The following is an 11,350-nucleotide window of genomic DNA, read 5'->3' as shown; positions in this document are numbered from 1 at the left end:
TGTTGCTGCTTTCTCTAGCTGTGGTGAGCGGGGGCTACTCTTCGTTGTGGTGCACAGGCTTCTCATTGCAGTGGCTTCTCTTGTTGAGGAGCACGGCATGCGGGCTCAGTAGCTGTGGCACGCGGGCTCTAGAGAGCAGGCTTCAGTATTTGTGGTGCACGGGCTTAGTTGCTCCGCAGCATGTGGGATCTTCCCCGACCAGGGCTTGAACCCGTGTCCCCTGCATTGGCAGACGGATTCTTAACCACTGTGCCACCAGGGAAGTCCCCTGTCACTGGTTTTTAAATCACATGACCCGACTTTAAATCCATCAGCTGGACAAAGAGGAGCCTGAAACAAGATGATGGAGTAGAAGGAGGTGCTCTCACTCCCTCTTATGAGAACACCAGAATCACAACTGGACAGCTGCTGGACAATCATCGACAGGAAGACACTGGAACTCACCAAAAAAGATACCCCACATCTAAAGACAAAGGAGAAGCCACAATGAGATGGTAGGAGGGGCACAATCACAGCAAAATCAAATCCCATAACTGCTGGTTGGGTGACTCACAGACTGGAGAACACTTATACCTCAGAAGTCCACCCACTGGAGTGAAGGTTCTGAGCCCCACGTCAGGCTTCCCAACCTGGGTGTCCGGCAACAGAAGGAGGAATTCCTAGAGAATCAGACTTTGAAGGCTAGTGGGATTTGACTGCAGGACTTTGACAGGACTGGGGAAAACAGAGACTCCACTCTTGGAGGGCACACACAAAGAAGTGTGCACATCGGGACCCAGGGGAAGGAGCAGTGACCCCAGGGGAGACTGAACCAGACCTACCTAGTGTTGGAGGGTCTCCTGCAGAAGCGGGGGGTGGCTGTGGCTCACCGTGGGGACAAGAACACTGGCAGCAGAAGTTCTGGGAAGTAATCCTTGGTGTGAGCCCTCCCAGAGTCTGCCATTAGCCCTACCAAAGAGCCCAGGTAGGCTCCACTGTTGGGTTGCCTCAGGCCAAACAACCAACAGGGAGGGAACCCAGCTCCACCCATCAGCAGTCAAAAGGATTAAAGTTTTACTGAGCTCTGCCCACCAGAGCAACACCCAACTCTACCCACCACCAGTCCCTCCCATCAGGAAACCTGCACAAGCCTCTTAGATAGCCTCATCCACCAGAGGGCAGACAGCAGAAACAAGAAGAACTACAATCCTGCAGCCTGTGGAACAAAAACCACATTCACAGAAAGATAGACAAGATGAAAATGCAGAGGGCTATGTACCAGATGAAGGAACAAGATAAAAACCCAGAAAAACAACTAAATGAAGTGGAGATAGGCAACCTTCCAGAAAAAGAATTCAGAATAATGATAGTGAAGATGATCCAGGACCTCGGAAAAACAATGGAGGCAAAGATTTAGAAGATGCAAGAGATGTTTAACAAAGACCTAGAAGAATTAAAGAACAAACAAACAGAGATGAACAATACAATAACTGAAATGAAAAATACTCTAGAAGGAATCAATAGCAGAATAACTGAGGCAGAAGAACAGATAAGTGACCTGGAAGACAGAATGGTGGAATTCACTGCTGCGGAACAGAATAAAGAAAAAAGAATGAAAAGAAATGAAGACAGCCTAAGAGACCTCTGGGACAATATTAAATGCAACAACATTCGCATTATAGGGGTCCCAGAAGGAGAAGAGAGAGAGAAAGGACCCAAGAAAATATTTGAAGAGATTAGAGTCGAAAACTTCCCTAACATGGGAAAGGAAATAGCCACCCAAGTCCAGGGAGCGCAGAGAGTCCCAGGCAGGATAAACCCAAGGAGAAACATGCCAAGACACATAGTAATCAAACTGACAAAAATTAAAGACAAAGAAAAATTATTGAAAGCAGAGAGGGAAAAACGACAAATAACATACAAGGGAACTCCCATAAAGTTAACAGCTGATGTCTCAGCAGAAACTCTACAAGCCAGAAGGGAGTGGCATGATATATTTAAAGTGATGAAAGGGAAGAACCTACAACCAAGATTACTCTACCCGGCAAGGATCTCATTCAGATTCGATGGAGATATCAAAAGCTTTACAGACAAGCAAAAGCTAAGAGAATTCAGCACCACCAAACCAGCTTTACAACAAATGCTAAAGGAACCTTTCTAGGCAAGAAACACAAGAGAAGAAAAAGACCCACAAAAACAAACCCAAATCAATTAAGAAAATGGTAATAGGAACATACATATTGATAATCACCTTGAATGTAAATGGATTAAATGCTCCAACCAAAAGACACAGACAGGCTGAATGGATACAAAAACAAGACCCGTATATATGCTGTCTACAAGAGACCCACTTCAGATCTAGGGACACATGGACTAAAAGTGTGGGGATGGAAAAAGATATTCCATGCAAAGGGATATCAAAAGAAAGCTGGAATAGCAATACTCATACCAGATAAAATAGACTTTAAAATAAAGAATGTTACAAGAGACAAGGAAGGACACTACATAATGATCAAGGGATCAATCCAAGAAGAAGATATAACAATTATAAATGTATATGCACCCAACATAGGGGCACCTCAATACATAAGGCAACTGCTAGCAGCTATAAAAGAGGAAATCGACAGTAACACAATAATAGCGGGGGACTTCAACACCTCACTTACACCAATGGACAGATCATCCAAACAGAAAATTAATAAGGAAACACAAGCTTTAAATGACACAATAGACCAGATAGATTTAATTGATATTTATAGGACATTCCATTCAAAAACAGCAGACTACACTTTCTTCTCAAGTGCGCACGGAATATTCTCCAGGATAGATCACATCTTGGGTCACAAATCAAGCCTCAGTAAATTTTAAAAAATTGAAATCATATCAAGCATCTTTTCTGACCACAACACTATGAGATTAGAAATGAATTACAGGGGAAAAAACGTAAAAAACACAAACACATGGAGGCTAAACAATACGTTACTAAACAACCAAGAGATCACTGAAGAAATCAAAGAGGAAATCAAAAAATACTTAGAGACAAATGACAATGAAAACACGACGATCCAAAACCTATGGGATGCAGCAAAAGCAGTTCTAAGAGGGGAGTTTACAGCAATACAAGCCTACCTCAAGAAACAAGAAAAATCTCAAATAAACAATCTAACTGTACACCTAAAGGAACTAGAGAAAGAAGAACAAACAAAACCCAAAGTTAGCAAAAGGAAAGAAATCATAAAAATCAGAGCGGAAATAAATGAAATAGAAACAAAGAAAACAATAGCAAAGATCAATAAAGCTAAAAGCTGGTTCTTTGAGAAGATAAACAAGATTGATAAACCATTAGCCAGACTCATCAAGAAAAAGAGGGTGAGGACTCAAATCAATAAAATTAGAAATGAAAAAGGAGAAGTTACAACAGACACCACTGAAATACAAAGCATCCTAAGAGACTACTACAAGCAACTCTATGCCAATAAAATGGACAATCTGGAAGAAATGGACAAATTCTTAGAAAGGTATAACCTTCCAAGACTGAACCAGGAAGAAATAGAAAATATGAGCAGACCAATCACAAGTAATGAAATTGAAACTGTGATTAAAAATCTTCCAACAAACAAAAGTCCAGGACCAGATGGCTTCACAAGTGAATTCTGTCAAACATTTAGAGAAGAGCTAACACCCATCCTTCTCAAACTCTTCCAAAAAATTGCAGAGGAAGGAACACTCCCAAACTCATTCTATGAGGCCACCACCACCCTGATACCAAAACCAGACAAAGATACTACAAAAGAAGAAAATTACAGACCAATATCACTGATGAATATAGATGCAAAAATCCTCAACAAAATACTAGCAAACAGAATCCAACAACACATTAAAAGGATCATACACCACGATCGAGTGGGATTTATCCCAGGGATGCAAGGATTCTTCAATATATGCAAATCAATCAACGTGATACATCATATTAACAAACTGAAGAAGAAAAACCATATGATCATCTCAATAGATGCAGAAAAAGCTTTTGACAAAATTCAACACCCATTTATGATAAAAACTCTCCAGAAAGTGGGCATAGAGGGAACCTACCTTAACATAATAAAGGCCATATACGACAAACCTACAGCAAACATCATTCTCAACGGTGAAAAACTGAAAGCATTTCCTCTAAGATCAGGAACGAGACAAGGATGTCCACTCTCACTGCTATTATTCAACATAGTTTTGGAACTCCTAGCCTCGGCAATCAGAGGAGAAAAAGAAATAAAAGGAATACAAGTTGGAAAAGAAGAAGTAAAACTGTCACTGTTTGCAGATGACATGATACTATACATAGAGAATCCTAAAGATGCCACCAGAAAACTACTAGAGCTAATCAATGAATTTGGTAAAGCTGCAGGATACAAAATTAATGCACAGAAATCTCTTGCATGCCTATACACTAATGATGAAAAATCTGAAAGGGAAATTAAGGAAACACTCCCATTTACCATTGCAACAAAAAGAATAAAATACCTAGGGATAAACCTACCTAGGGAGACAAAAGACCTGTATGCAGAAAACTATAAGACACTGATGAAAGAAATTAAAGATGATACCAACAGATGGAGAGATATGCCATGTTCTTGGATTGGAAGAATCAATATTGTGAAAATGACTATACTACCCAAAGCAATCTACAGATTCAGTGCAATCCCTATCAAATTACCAATGGCATTTTTTACAGAACTAGAACAAAAAATCTTAAAATTTGTATGGAGACACAAAAGACCCCGAATAGCCAAAGCAGTCTTGAGGGGAAAAAACGGAGCTGGAGGAATCAGACTCCCTGACTTCAGACTATACTACAAAGCTACATTAATCAAGACAATATGGTACTGGCACAAAAACAGAAACATAGATCAATGGAACAAGATGCAAAGACCAGAGATAAACCCATGCACCTATGGTCAACTAATCTAGGACAAAGGAGGCAAGGACATACAATGGAGAAAAGACAGTCTCTTCAATAAGTGGTGCTGGGAAAACTGGACAGCTACATGTAAAAGAATGAAATTAGAACACTCCCTAACACCATACATAAAAACAAACTCAAAATGGATTAGAGACCTAAATGTAAGACTGGACACTATAGAACTCTTGGAGGAAAACATAGGAAGAACACTCTTTGACATAAATCACAGCAAGACTTTTTTGACCTACCTCCTAGAGAAATGGAAATAAAAACAAAAATAAACAAATGGGACCTAATGAAACTTAAAAGCTTTTGCACAGCACAGGAAACCATAAACAAGACGAAAAGACAACCCTCAGAATGGGAGAAAATATTTGCAAACGAATCAACGGACAAAGGATTAATCTCCAAAATATATAAACAGCTCATTCAGCTCAATATTAAAGAAACAAACAACCCAATCCAAAAATGGGCAGAAGACCTAAATAGACATTTCTCCAAAGAAGACATACAGACGGCCACGAAGCACATGAAAAGCTGCTCAACATCACTAACTATTAGAGAAATGCAAATCAAAACTACAATGAGGTATCCCCTCACACCAGTTAGAATGGGCATCATCAGAAAATCTACAAACAACAAATGCTGGAGAGGGTGTGGAGAAAAGGGAACCCTCTTGCACTGTTGGTGGGAATGTAAATTGATACAGCCACTATGGAGAACAATATGGAGGTTCCTTAAAAAACTAAAAATAGAATTACCATATGACCCAGCAATCCCACTACTGGGCATATACCCAGAGAAAACCGTAATTCAAAAAGACACATGCACCCGAATGTTCATTGCAGCACTATTTACAATAGCCAGGACATGGAAGCAACCTAAATGCCCATCAACAGACGAATGGATAAAGAAGAGGTGGTACATATATACAATGGAATATTACTCAGCCATAAAAAGGAACGAAATTGAGTCATTTGTTGAGACGTGGATGGATCTAGAGACTGTCATACAGAGTGAAGTAAGTCAGAAAGAGAAAAACAAATATCGTATATTAACGCATGTATGTGGAACCTAGAAAAATGGTACAGATGAGCCAGTTTGCAGGGCAGAGGTTGAGACACAGATGTAGAGAACAGACATATGGACACCAAGGGGGGAAAACTGCGGTGGGGTGGGGATGGTGTTGTGCTGAATTGGGCGATTGGGATTGACATGTATACACTGATGTGTATAAAATTGATGCCTAATAAGAACCTGCAGTATAAAAAAACAAACAAACAAAACAACTAATACTAAACTTTCATTGGGTTATTTTTATGGAAATATGTTAATATAAATGTTTCAGACATTACATGAAATTTCTAAAAATCTTATATGTTCTGGTATAATGTTATAAGTCATAATCCTAGTTATTACCTTAAAATGTATATCTCAGAAATAACTAATTTTCTTGTCAACTGCATTGTTATGAACTTTCATCAAATTTTTAACTGTGGTCATTTTTAAGTCTTTTGTCATTTACAGACAGTTCTGTGTGTACTCTGATGCTTTTGCAAATATGCTCCTATAAAAGGGTTTCATCTTTAAGAAATTCATGGAAAAGACTCTGACAAGTACAGGTTTCTGGTAACTGACTGTACTGCTGAACTGAATGAATAAGCATTTTCAGAACTCTAATGAAAAACTGATGAACTCATAAAAGTGCTAACAAAAGATCAAGATGAAAAAAGAAAATTAATTACATGGGACTGAGTGAACTGATGAGGATGAGTATAATTTTTGTGACTTTCTGTCTGAATTAAAAAAAAAATCCCACAAGGACTCAGAGGCAAAGAATATACAAATCAATTTTCACTGCAAAGTAAAGGAGCTGTTACAGTGGAGGATTACTGGACTGAATGTCAATATTATGACATAGTATGAGTGTGTTTCATGTTTGGTAATTGCAATCATTGTTGCTTTTGTTGTGGTCATCCATGTACAATGCTTGGTGTCAGTCTATTTATCTCTTGTAAAAATAAAATACAGTGTGTGTGTGTGAAAAAATTTTAAAAAAAAAAGAAGTTGTGGTACATGTATACAATGGAGTATTACTCAGCCATAAAAAGGAACGAATTTGGGTCATTTGTTGAGACGTGGATAGATCTAGAGACTGTCATACAGAGTGAAGTAAGTCAGAAAGAGAAAAACAAATATCGTATATTAATGCATATATGTGGAACCTAGAAAAATGGTACAGATGAACCGGTTTGCAGGGCAGAAATTGAGACACAGATGTAGAGAACAAATGTATGGACACCAAGGGGGGAAAGCCGCGGGGCGGTGGGTGTGGTGGTGGGATGAATTGGGAGATTGGGATTGACATGTATACACTGATGTGTATAAAATTGATGACTAATAAGAACCTGCTGTATAAAAAAAATTAAATTTAATTTAAAAATTAAAAAAAAAGTTACAGAACTCTAAAGGTGATTTTACCATGTGTAAATTATATCTTAATTTACAAACAGGAAAAAATCCACAGTGAGATACCAGCACACACCTGCTAGAATGGTTAAAACTGAAGGACTGAAATACCAAGTGTTGCCAAATATGTGGATGAGCGTTGCTGGTGGGAATGCAAAGTGGTGCAGCCAGTCTGCAAAACAGCCTGGCCGTTTCTTACAAAATTAAATCTGTACCTACCACACAAACCAGCCGTCCCACTCTTACTTACCCAAAAACTTGCCCATGAATTTTTAGAGCAGCTTTATTCATTGTAGCCAAAAGCTGAAACAACTCAAATGTTCATCAGAAGTCATAAAGAGATAAACATAAATAAATTGTAGAAAAGGCAAACTATACTGATAGAAACCTTATCAGTGGTTTTCTGGGACTGGGGGTGGCGGGAACAGGGGAGGACAGAGATTGACAATAAAGGACCACAAAGCAGCTTTCCAGGGGGACAGGACTGCTCTATATCTTGAGGATGGTAACGGTGGTTCCATAACTGTACACATTTGTTAAAATTCAATGAACTGTATGCTAAAATAGTTTGTAAGTTATATGTCAATAAAGCTGACTTTAAAACTAAAAGAAAATAATAAATTATTCTAATCAAAATGGCATGGTTTAGGCACAAGGTTAGAAAACCATCCCCGAGAAATAAGGATGTAGAGAAACCTGATTTATCATAGAGATGGTGCTGCAAATGCCTGGGGAGAGTAAACAGCACCAGGATGTGTGGTCATCCACATGAGAAAGCTAGCATGACTGAAACCACAACACACGTTCATACTGAAAACTCCATCCTGCATAACTTCAAGAAGAACACACAGGAGACCATCATTATGACCTCAGAGCTGGGGGGAGGGGAGACGATGTGATACTATTCACAGCGTAGTACAGATAGATAGATCGGTGGAACTACATAGAGTAAAAATAGCCTCAGGCTTACACATTACTGGATTTTGACAAGATGCCAAGGTAATTCAGAAGGCAAGGGAAGCAGTTTTCCAAAAATGGTGCTGAAACAACTGGATATCAGTGCAAAAAAAATGAACCTCAACCTCTACCTCACTCCATACGTAAATATGAATTTGAGATGAATGCAGACCTAAAGGTAAAAACTAACACTATATTCTTCACAGTGAAGGAAACTATCAACAAAATGAAAAGGCAGCCTACTGAATAGGAGAAAATGTTTATTTGCAAGATATTTATCTGAGAAGGGGTTAATATCCAAAATACATAAGGGACTCATTGAAACCCATAGCAGAAAAACATAACCCAATTAAAAATGGACAAAGGACCTTAATAGACATTTCTCAAAAGAAGACATACAAGTGACCAACAGGTACATGAAAAGATACTCAACGTCACCAATCATCAGGGAAATTCAAACCAAAACCACAATGAGATATCACCTCACTTCTGTTAGAATTGCTTTCACTAAATTTTTTTTTTTAAAGATAAGCGTTGGTGAGGATGTGGGGAAGAGTGAACGCTTGTACACGGTTAGTGGGAACATAAATTAGCTATTAGCTATTATGGGAGTTCCTCAAAAAATTAAAAATAGAACTAACTTCTGATCCAGCAATCCCACTTCTTGGTACTTATATATCCAAAGGAATTGGAATCAGGTTATCCAAAATACATCTGCACTCCCATGTTCATAGCAGCACTCTTCACAATGCCAAGGCAGGAAACAACCTAAACGTCCATTGACAGAGGAATGGATAAAGAAGATGTGGTGTATAAAGATATACAGTGAAGTATTGTGCAGCCTTTAAAAAGGTGGAAATCCTGCCATTTGTGACAACATGGATGAACTGGGAGGACATTATGCTAAGTGAAATAAGCCAGACACAGAAAGACAAACATTGCATGATCTCATTTATACGTAAAATCTAAAATAATGAACCTCAGAGAGGCAAAGAGTAGAATGTTGCTTGCCAGGGGCCGGGGGACGGGAGAAGTGCGGAGATCTTATCAAAGGATGCGGAGATCTTATCAAAGGATGCGAAGATTCATAAGCTTTGGAGATCTAATGTGCAGCAATGTGAATATAGTTAACAATGCTGTATTTTATACATGAAATTTGCTAAGAGGGTAGATCTTAAGGGTCTTAAAATTAATAACAAAAGAAAGAAAACAAAAGAAGAGAAGAGAAAAGAAGAGAGAGAGAAGGAAGGAAAGAAGGAAATGGTAACCATGAGAGGCGATGGGTATGCTATGTAGATGGTGGTGATTATTTCACGATGTAAATGTGCATCAAAATATCAAGTTGTACACTTAAAATATATATAATTTTTATTTGTCAGCTGTACCTCAATAAAGCTGGGGGGAGAAACCAAAATTGTAAAGCTTCTAGAAAGAAACATAAGAGAATATCTTTGCAACCCTGTAGTATACAATATTTCTTAAACAGGATTTTAAAAATCACTGACCATAAAAAGAAAAAATAATAAATTGTACATCAAGGTTACACATAACTGTTAATTCAAAAAAAAGTTTTAGATCTTCTCTAACCATCCTAACTTCAATACAAAACTTTGAATAGTTTTTGTTTGTTTGATTTTTTGTTTTTTGGTTCCCAGAGGAGAAAGAGGGAGGGGGAAAAAGAGCAAAAATTGGAAGAAGATTCAAAGTGGGGAAGAGAGGGGGAGGAGAAAAGTTTTTAGTTCAAAAAGTTATGCCCTGGGCTTCCCTGGTGGCGCAGTGGTTGGGAGTCTGCCTGCCGATGCAGGGGACGTGGGTTCGAGCCCTGGTCTGGGAAGATCCCACATGCCGCGGAGCAACTGGACCCATGAGCCACAATTGCTGAGCCTGCGCATCTGGAGCCTGTGCCCCGCAACAAGAGAGGCCGCGATAGTGAGAGGCCCGCGCACCGCAATGAAGAGTGGCCCCTGCTTGCCACAACTAGAGAAAGCCCTTGCACAGAGGCGAAGACCCAACACAGCCATAAATAAATAAAATAAATCAAAAAAAAAAGTTATGCCCTGTTAGAAGGCTACAGTTTTTAGGTAGATGGCCTTGTCAAAACAACACTATTATGGATAAAGAAAATGTGATAAAGAAATAGATAAATAGATAGATACATACATACATACGTACAATGGAATACTATTTGGCCATAAAAAGAAGGAAATCCTGCCATTTGTGACAAGGACAGAGGGCACCTTGAGGGCACTATATTAAATGAAATAGACAGAGAAAAACAAATTCTGTACGATCTCACATGTGTGTGAAATCTAGAAATAAATAAATAACAGTCACAGAAGCGATCAGACTTGTGGTTACCAGAGGCGGTAGGGGAGGGAGAACGGATTGGAGGAAGGTGATCAAAAGGTACAAACTTCCAGCTATAAGATAAATAAGTCCTGGGGGTGTGATGTACAGCGTGGGGACTGTAGTAAACTCTCTGTATAGTATATTTGAAAGTTACTGAGAGAGTAAATCTTAAAAATTCTCATCACGGGACTTCCCGGGTGGTCCAGTGGCTAAGACTCCACGCTCCCAATGCAGGGGTCCTGGCTTCTTTCCCTAGATCACGCATGCCGCAACTCAGAGCCCGCACGCTGCAACTGAAAGATCCCACGTGCCACAACTAAGACCCGGCGCAGCCAAATAAATAAAAATAAATAAATAAATTTTTTTTTAAACTTCTCATCACAAGGAAATTTTCTTTTCCTTTTTTTTTGGTATCTATATGAGGAGATGAATGTTAACTTATGGTGGTAATCATTTTGCAATATATGTAAGTAAAGTTATTATTCTGAACACCTTAAACAAAACTAAATATTGATACATCAAGAGATGATGTCATCTCATTATCTTCTTTTCTCAGTAAAAGGCCAAATCTACATTTTTTTAACATCTTTATTGGTGTATAATTGCTTCACAGTGGTGTGTTAGTTTCTGCTGTATAAC

The sequence above is a fragment of the Eschrichtius robustus genome, chromosome 3 (assembly GCF_028021215.1).
Source record: "Eschrichtius robustus isolate mEscRob2 chromosome 3, mEscRob2.pri, whole genome shotgun sequence".
Lineage (NCBI taxonomy): Eukaryota > Metazoa > Chordata > Mammalia > Artiodactyla > Eschrichtiidae > Eschrichtius > Eschrichtius robustus.
This window is presented reverse-complemented; position numbering follows the sequence as displayed.